General features: G+C 34.0%; 1 pseudogene; it reads right to left on the bottom strand.

The window, feature by feature from the left end:
- Positions 1-2,710: 2,710 nt before the first annotated feature.
- LOC111740422 lies at positions 2,711-2,824 on the bottom strand (annotated as a pseudogene).
- Positions 2,825-9,812: the final 6,988 nt, after the last annotated feature.

Raw genomic sequence — 9,812 nt, forward strand, 5'->3', positions numbered from 1 at the left:
ACCCCCTTCTCTTCTGATAACTATCAGTTTGTTCTCAGTATCTATTAGTCTGTTTCTATTTTTTTTGTTTTGTTTTGCTATTTAGATTCTGAATATAAGTGAGATCATATGGTATTTCTCTCTCTCTGTTTGACTTACTTCACTTAGCATAATACCCTCTAGGTCCACTCATGTTATTGCAAATGTTAAGATTTTATTTTTTATGACTGAGCAACATTCCATTGTATATGTGTGCCACTTCTTCATCCAGTCATCTATTGATGGCCACTTAGGTAGCTTCTATATCTTGGCTATTATAAATAACACTACAGTGAACATAGAGTTGCACATATCTTTTCAAATTAGTGTTTTAGATTTCTTCAGATAAATACCTAGATGTGAAATCACTGGGATAAGGTAGTTCTATTTTTAATTTTTTGAGAAACCTCCAAACTGCTTTCCATAGTGGCTATACCAGTTTGCAATCCCACCAACAGTGCATGAGAGTTCCGTTTTCTCTACATCCTAGCCAAACCTTGTTGCTTTTTTATTTATTGATGATTTTTCTTCTTTGTGATGTGATGGATAACATTTATTGACTTTCAAATGTCGATGTGATGGATAACATTTATTGACTTTCGATGTGATGGATAACATTTATTGACTTTCAAATGTTGTACCAGCCTTGCATACTTTGGATGAATCCCTTTGATTGTGGTGCATAATTATTTTTTGTACATTGTTAGATTCAATTTGTTAATATTTTGTTGAAGATTTTTATATCTATATTCATGAGACATAGTGGTCTGTAGTTTTATTGTGATGCTTTGTCTGGCTTTGTTATGAGGTAATTCTGGCCTTATGAAATGAGTTAGAAGCATTCCCTCTATTTTTACATTCTGGAAAAGATTATAGAGAATTGGTGTAACTTTGTCCTCAAATATTTGGCAGGATTTGCCAGTGAACTCATTTGGGCCTGGTGTTTTGAAAGACAATTAGTTATTGATATAATTTCTTTCATAAATATAGACCTATTCAGATTGTCTATTTTTTCTTGTGTGAGTTTTGGCATATGGTCCATTTTATCTAGTTTATCAAATTTGTGGGCATAATATTGTTCATGGCATTGCTTTATTATCCTTTTAATGGTAGTGCGATCTATAGTGATATCCCCTTTTTCATTTCTAATATTAGTAATTTGAGTCCTCTCTCTTTTTTCTTGGTTAGCTTGTCTAGAGGCTTACCAATTTTATTAGTCTTTCCAAATAACCAGATTTTGGTTTTGTTGATTTTTCTCTATTGAGTCCTTGTTTTCAGTTTCATGATTTCTGCTTGCTTTTTAATTAATTTTTTCTTCTGCTTACTTTGGAATTACTATTTTCTGTTTCTCTAGTTTCCTAAGGTAGAAACTTAGATTATTAATTTTAGGTCTTTTTTAAAAATATATACATTCAGTGCTCTAAATTTTTCTCTAAGCACTGTTTCCACTCTATCTCACAAATTTTGATGTCGTATTTTCACTTTTATTCAGTTCAAGATATTTTAAAATTTTTCTCTGGAGATTTCTTTTTTGAGCCATGTGTTATTTAGAAGTGTGCTGTTTAATTTCCAAAGACATTTTAAAAAATTTTCCATGTATCTTCTGTTGTCGATTCCTAACTTAATTCTATTGTTGCCTGATAGCCAATATTGTATGACTTTTATAATTTTAAATTTGATAAGGTGTGTTCGATGATCCCAAATGTGGTCTATATTAGTGAAGGTCCCATCTTAGCTTCAGAAGAATGTGTATTCTGCTGTATTTGGATGAAGCAGTCCACAAATGTCGATTATATCTTGTTGATTGATGGTTCTTTTGAGTTCATCTATGTCTTTACTGACTTTATGGGTGCTCAAACTGTCCATTTCTGATAAATGTCGAAGACTCCAAATATATTATTGGTTTTATTTATTTAACTTTGCGCTTTTACCAGTTTTTGCCTCATGTATTTTGAGTCTGTGATGTCAGGCACACACACATTAAGCACTGTTATGTCCTCATGGAGAATTGACCTCGTTATCGTTATATAATTTCTTGCTCTGAATTCTGCTCCACATGAAATGAATATAACTACTCCAGTTTTCTTTTTATTTATGTAAATATAGTATGTCTTTCTCCATCCCTTTACTTTTATTCTATATGTGCCTGTATATTTAAAGTGTATTTCTTATGGACAACATAATATTAGTTCTTGTTTTTAATTCACTCTGGTAATCTTTTAAAATTATGGTAATTAGACCATTGACATTTAAAGTTATTATTGATATAGGGTGATTAATATCTACTAGTTACTGTTTTCTATTTGCTACGCTTGTACTTTACTCAAATTTTTGTTGTCCACTCTTTTTCTGCTTTTGTGGTTTTAATTAAGCATTTATATGATTTTTATTTCTCTCAGCATATCTATTAAATATATTTAACATTTTTTACAGTAGCCCTAGAGTTTGGAATATATATTTACAATTAATCCAACTCAACTTTCAAATAACATTATAAGTCTTTACTGGTGGTGCAAGTATCTTGTAATAAAAAAATATTCCTAATTCCTCCATCCTGTCCCTGGTATCACTGCTGTTATTCACTTCACTTATACATCAGCTATAAATATTGAATATATATTTTGCTGTTATTGTTTTGAGCATACTGTTATCTGTTAGATCAATTTAATATTTTTACTTTTTTTTTTTTTTAAGCTTACAGCACCTGGTATTCTTGGTGGTCTTCCATCCAAGTACTAACCAGGCTCGACCCTGCTTAGCTTCCAAGATCAGACTTGGGCGTGTTCAGGGTGGCGTGGCTGTAAACTAGATCAATTTCAAATGAGAAAAATAAAAGTTACTTTACCTTCACCTATTACTTCCCTAATACTCTTCCTTTTGTTATATAGATACAAGTTTCTCACCTATATCATTTTTTTTTCTTTCTGAAGAACTTCTTTTAAAATTTATTGCAATACAGGTCTACTTGCAACAAATTCCCTCGAATTTTATTTGTCTGAAAGTCTTTCTCTCTTCACTTTTGAAGGACAATTTCACAAGATGAAGGATTCTAGATTGATATTTTCTCTCTCTCTCAACTTCAAATATTTTATTCTACTCTCCTTGCTTGCATGCTTTCTGAGTAGAATTTGGATATAATTCCTATCTTTGTTTCTCTATAGGTAAACTGCTTTTTTTCATCTGGCTTCTTTGAAGATATTTTCCTTATCTCAGATTTTCTGCAATTTGAATATGGCATGTCTAGATGAAACTCTTGTTTTGTTTTGTCATTTATTGTGATTGGTGTTTTCTGAGATTTCTGGATCTGTGGTTTGATGTGTGATGTTAATACTTGGAAATTCTGTCATTTGTGCTTCAAATATTTCTGCCGTTCCTTTCTCTCTTTCTTCTTCTGGCATTTCTGTTACACATATATTATACGTTTGCAGTTGCCCCACAGTACTTGGATGTTCTACTCCTTTTTATTCAGTTTTTTATCTTCATTTTTTAGTTTTGGAAATTAATTTTCAAATTTATTTAATTAATTTATTTTCTATGGTGACATTGGTTAACGAAATCAGATAAGTTTCAGCTGTACATTATAACAGTAAGGCATATATGTATTTACATTGTGCGTTCACCTCCTATAGTTAGATTTCTTTCTGTAACCACATATTTGACCCCTTTTACCCCATCTACCTCCCACCTCCCCTGGCCCCCCTACACTTGTAACCACTACTCTATTGTCCATGTCCATGAGTCTCTCTTTATCCTGTTCATTTGTTGATTTTAGGTTTATATCCCACACATAAGTGATATCATGTGGTTTTCAACTTTTTCTGTCTGGCTTATTTGGCTTAACATGATTATCTTGAGGTCCATCCATGTTGTTGCAAATGGTAGTATTTCATATCTTCTTATGGCTGAGTAATATTCCATTGTATATATGTACAACTGCTTCTTTACACAATCATCAATTGTAGGACACTTCGGTTGCTTCCATGTCTTGGCCACTGTGAATAATGCTGCTATGAACATTGGTGTGCAAATATCTTTTCAGATATGGATTTTAAACTCTTTGGGATAAATACCCAGTAGAGAGACTGCTGGATCATATGGTAGGTCAATTCTTAGTTTTTTTCAGGAACCACCATACTGTTTTCCATAGTGGTTGTACCAATTTGCAGTCCTACCAGCAGTGTATGAGGGTGCCTTTTTCTCCACATCCTCTCCAACATTTGTTATTACTTGTTCTGTTGATTATAGCCATTCTGACAGGTGTGAGATGGTATCTCATTGTGGTTTTGATTTGCATTTCCCTAATAGCTAGCAATGTTGGGCATTTTTTGGAATGTTTGTTGGCCATTTGTATGTCCTCTAGGGAGAAGTGTCTGTTCAGGTCCTCTGACCATTATTTGATTGGATAGCTTGTGTTTTTGTTGTTATTGAGTTGTATGAGTTCTTTGTATATTTTGGATATTAGGCCCTTATTGGAGGCACTGCTTGCATTGCCTCCAATTGCATTCAGATGGTTGTCTCTTTACCTTGTTGACGATTTCTTTTGCTGAGCAGAATCTTTTTAGTTTGATATAGTCCCATTCATTTATTTTTGCTTTTACTTCCCTTGCCCTTGAGGTCAAATTCATAAAATCCTCTTAAAGTCCAAGGTCCATGAGTTTAGTTCCTATGTTTTCTTCTATGCATTTTATTATTTCAGAACTTATATTCAGGTCCTTAAACCATTTTGAGTTAATTTTGGTGTGTGGTGATAGACAACATTCTAGTTTTATTGTTTTGCAGTTGGCTTTCCAGTTTTCCCAGCACCATTTATTGAAGAGGCTTTCTTTTCTCCACTGTATGTTTTGTGTTTTTTGTCAAAAATTATTTGTCCATAGAAATATGGGTTACTTTTGGACTCTCAATTCTGTTCCAATGGTCCGCGTCTCTGTTTTACTGTCAATACCATGCCATTTTGATTACTGTCGCTTTGTAGTATAATTTGAAGTCAGACAGAGTCATGCTTCCAGTCTCGTTCTGTTTTTCTCAGGATAGCTTTGGCAATTCTGGGTCTTTTGTGCTTCCATACAAATCTGATGATTTTTTTGTTCTATTTCTTTAAAAAATGCCTATGGTTTTTTGATGGGGATTGCATTAAATCTGTACAATGCTTTAGGTAATAAGGTCATTTTAACTATGTGGATTCTTCCAATCCAAGAACATGGAATATCTTTCCATTTCTTTGTATCTTCTTTGATTTCTTTTAATAGGGTCTCATAGTTTTCATTAGATAGGTCCTTCACATATTTTGTTAGATTTATTCCTAGGTATTTAATTCTTTTTGTTGCAATTGCAAAAGGGATTCTTTTGTCCACTTTTTTTTAAACACTTCATTATTAGAGTATAGGAATGCTATAAATTTTTGAACACTGATTTTGTATCCAGAAACTTTACTGTATTTGCTTATTGTTTTCAGAATTGTTCTAGGTAGAATCTTTAGGGTTTTCTATATAGAGAATTATGTCATACACAAATATACACAAATAGTGATAATTTGACTTGTTTCCTAATTGGATACCTTTTATAATGTTCTCTTTCCTGATGGCACATCCTGGGAACTCCAATGTTATATTGAATAACAGTGTCGATCATGGACAGTCTTTTCTTGTTCCTGATCTTAGAGGGAAGGTTTTTAGTTTTTTCATCATTAAGTATAATGTTGACTGAGGGTTTGTTATATATAGCCTTTATTAAGGTACTTTCTTTCCATACCAATTTTGTTAAGTGTTTCGATCATAAATGGATGTTGTATCTTGTCGAAGGCTTTTTCTGCATCTATTGATATGATCATATAGTTCTTATTTTTAAATTTGTTTATGTGATGTATCACATTAATGGATTTGCGTATGTCGAACCATCCTTGTGCCCCTGGGTTGAAGCCCACTTGATTGTGGGGTATAATCTTTTTAATATGTTGCTGTATTCAGTTTGCTAGTATCTTATTTAGGAATTTTGCATCTGTGTTCATGAGAGATACTGGTCTGTAGTTTTCTTTTTTTGAGTTATCTTTACAAGGTTTTGGAAACAGGTTAATATTGTCCTCATGAAATGAATTGGGAAGTGTTGCCTCCTCTTCGACTTTTTGGAAGAGTTTGAGGAGAATAGATATTAAATCTTCTTTGAATGTTTGATAGAATTCACTGGTGAAGTCATCTGTTCCTGGACTTTTACTTTTTGGTAGGTTTTTGATGATCATTTCAATATCCATACTACTGATGAGTCTTTTTGGATATTCCAGTTCTTCTTGATTCAGTCTAGGAATGTTGTATCTTTCTACGTACTGGTCCATTTCTTCTAGGTTATTGTGTTATACAGTTTTTCATAGTATTCTTGTATGATCCTTTGTATTTCTGCAGTGTCTGTCCCCCCTTTCATCCCTAATTTTATTTTTGTGTTCCTTCTCTTTTTTTGTTTTAGTAAGTCTAGTCAAGGGTTTGTCAATTTTATTAACCTTCTCAAAGTACCAGCTCATTGTTGCATTTATTTTTTCTATTGTTTTTTTTGTTTTTACTTTTATTTATTTCTGCTCTAATTTTGATTATTCCTTTCCTTCTGCTGACTTTACACTTCATTTGTTCTTCCTTTTCTAGTTTTTTTTTTTCGATGAAGCATTAAGTTGTTTATTTGGGATAGTTCTTGTGTTTGAAGATAAGCCTGTGATGATATGAATTTACCTCTTCTGACCACTTTTGCCATGTCCCAAAAGTTTTGATATGTTGTACTATCATCATTCATTTCTATATATCTCTTGATCTCTGTTTTTATTTCTTTTCTGATCCAGTTACTCTTCAGTTGCATGTTGTTTAATCTCTATGTATTTGTGGTTCTTCCTGCTTTCTTTTTACAGTTGATCTCTAGCTTCAAAGCACTGTGATCGGAGAATATGGTTGGCATGATTTCAACTCTCTTATATTCGATGAGGCTATCTCTGTATCCCAATATGTGATCAATCCTTGAGAATGTTCCATGTGAACTAATGAAGAATGTATAAGCAGCTGTTTTGGGGCGAAAGGCTGTATAAATGTCAATTATGTCCAGTTGGCTAATGTGTCATTTAATGATGTTATTTCCCTATTGATTTTCTGTTTGGATGATCTGTCCATATCTGACAGTGGGGTATTTATGTTCCCTACTATGATAATGTTTTGGTCTATTTTTTCCTTTATTTCTGTTAGTAATTGCTTTATATATTTCAGGGCTCCGTGATTGGGAGTATAGATATTAATAAGTGTTATATCTTCTTGGTGCATGATTCCCTTTATCATTATGAAGTGTCCCTCATTATTTTTCTTTACCATTTTTATTTCGAAGTCAATTTTTTCCAATATTAGTACTACTACTCCTGCTTTTCTTTGAATATCCAATCTATAACTCTATGCCTTTTTATTGGTGAGTTCTGTACATTTACATTTAGGGTGATTATTGAAATAGGAGGTCTTCTTATAGCCATTTTTGTTTTGCAGTTTGGTAGCTCAGTGTTTCTATTGCTTCCTTGTCCTTGTGTGTCTTTTTTCTTTTTTTTTTAATATTGGTTGGATTTTGTGGTCTTTCTTTGTTGTCCTTCCCGTTTTATGTTATATACTTCAGTTCTGAGTCTTTGACATGTCGTTACCATTATGAATATGGAAGATAGTTTTATCTATATCTATATCGATATCGGTATAGATATAGTGTATATATTTTCTTCTGTGTGTGCCTTATCTCCATTCTCTCTGCGAATTTGGATCTTTGAATCCTCCCCTTTTCAATCACTGTTGTCTCAATTTTTCTCTATGTATACTGAACATTCATTACTATTTTGCTATAGGAAATCTCTCCTTATTGTTTAAGCTTATAATGCCCTATTCTTAGTAAGGATTGCATTTTTCTTCTTCTCTCTGCTTTTTAGTCTCCTTACTCTTAATTATATATATTTTTTGTCAGTTTGTTTTAGTTGAACTGACCCCTTTCAGTATTTCCTGTAATGCAGGCTGCGTAGTGGAGAATTCTCTCATTTTTTGTATGCCTAGAAAGGTCTTTATTTCTTCTTCATATCTAAAGGAGAGCTTTGTGGATACATTATTCTTGGCTGGTAGTTCCTTTCATTTAGTAGTTTGAATATTGGATTTCACTCCTTTCTGGCTTGTAAGATTTGTGCTGAGAAGTTCAACGATAATCTAAAGGGTTTTCCGTTATAGGTTACCATCTTCTTTTCCCTGGCTGCCCTGACAGATCTTTCTTGGTTGTTGATTTTTGATAATTTTATTATAATGTGTCTTGGTGTAGGCCTTTTTGGATTGAGAGAATTGGTTGTTCTGTTGACTTCTTGAATTCCAAGCTCCAGCTCATTCCTTAGATTTGGGAAATTCTTGTCAACTGTTTGTCTCAAAATGCTTTCTAATCCCTGCTCCTTTTTCTCCCCTTCAAGAACGCCCATTATTCTTATGTTTCCTCTCCTGATGGTAGCAGCTAGTTCTTGTATTTCTCTTTCATTATTTTCCATCTTCGTTTTCTCTCTTCTTCCTCTGATTTATTTCTAGATTTTTGTCTTAGATATCACTGATCCTTTTTCTCAATTTGGTAGATTCTATTTCCCAAACTTGCTATTTTATTCCTCATCTCTTGTAGTGTGTTCTTTATCTCTAGAAGTTCTATTTGGTTCTTTTTGAGAATTTCAATCTTCTTGCTAAATAACTCATTCTGCTCATCTATTTGTTTTTTCGATTCCTGAAATTCTTGATGTGAATTGTTTTGGATAAGCCTCTTGGATCCCTGCTTTATATAAAGTCTTAATAATGCTTTTATTTTCTTATAGATGTTCAGTCACGCTCACTACCCTCAGTCTCAGTCCCTGTCATTTGTAGTGACAGTTTCATTAGCATTTTCTCAGATTCCCCTGGGGCTCTATGGTGGTTGATCTCAAAGCATATGTGAGGATGGGCCCTTTGGGTTGGAGGATAGGGGCTGTGGCTCAGCCTCGGTTTTGCAACCGTGATGGTAAAAATCAACTGTTGTTTCTCTGCCATCCCTGCTTCTTTGCCACCCCTACTTCTCTACTTTCTGCCCTGATGACTGGCCCCTGCTGCCGGCTGCTATAAGTTCTAGCACTTCCAGGCAGACTGGAAGTGCTACACCTTCACCACACCTTCTCCCCTCCCCTCTCCTCCTCCAGGAAACTCTGACTGGGAGAGGCAGCTTCTTTGTTTTTCCCAGTCCACCGCCGGACAACCAGGGTTCTGATCTGTGGTAGCACTTATTCGCAGATCCCGTGCTCAGACGTGCTGTTGTGCAGTTTAGGTGTTTCGTTGTTGTTGTTGAGTTTTAGATGGTCAGCTTATTGGTGTTCCAAGGGGAGATACCTGGGGATCTCTCTCACTCCTCCGTGTTTTTTTTTCCATTCCTAGAAATTTCTGTTGGCATATAGTCAAGCTCAAAGGTTCTTTCCTCAAATGTACCCAGTCTACTAATGAGCCTATAAAAGGTATTCTTTATTTCCGTTGCAGTGTTTTTGACTTCTAAACTTTCATTTTGATTCTTGTTAGAATTTCTATCTCTCTACTTACTTTTTATTATGGTAACATTTGTTAATGAAATCCAGTAAGTTTCAGGTATACAATTCAACAGTAAGGCATTATATATATTGCATTATGTGCACCGCCCATAGTTAGTTTTCTTTCTGTCATCACACACATATTTGACCCCTTTTACCCCACCTACCTCCCTCCTCCCGCTCTCCTTCCTTACCCTCTGGTAACCACTAGTGTACTGTCCATGTCCAT

The sequence above is a fragment of the Pteropus vampyrus genome, unplaced genomic scaffold, assembly GCF_000151845.1.
Source record: "Pteropus vampyrus isolate Shadow unplaced genomic scaffold, Pvam_2.0 Scaffold63, whole genome shotgun sequence".
Taxonomy (NCBI): Eukaryota; Metazoa; Chordata; class Mammalia; order Chiroptera; family Pteropodidae; genus Pteropus; species Pteropus vampyrus.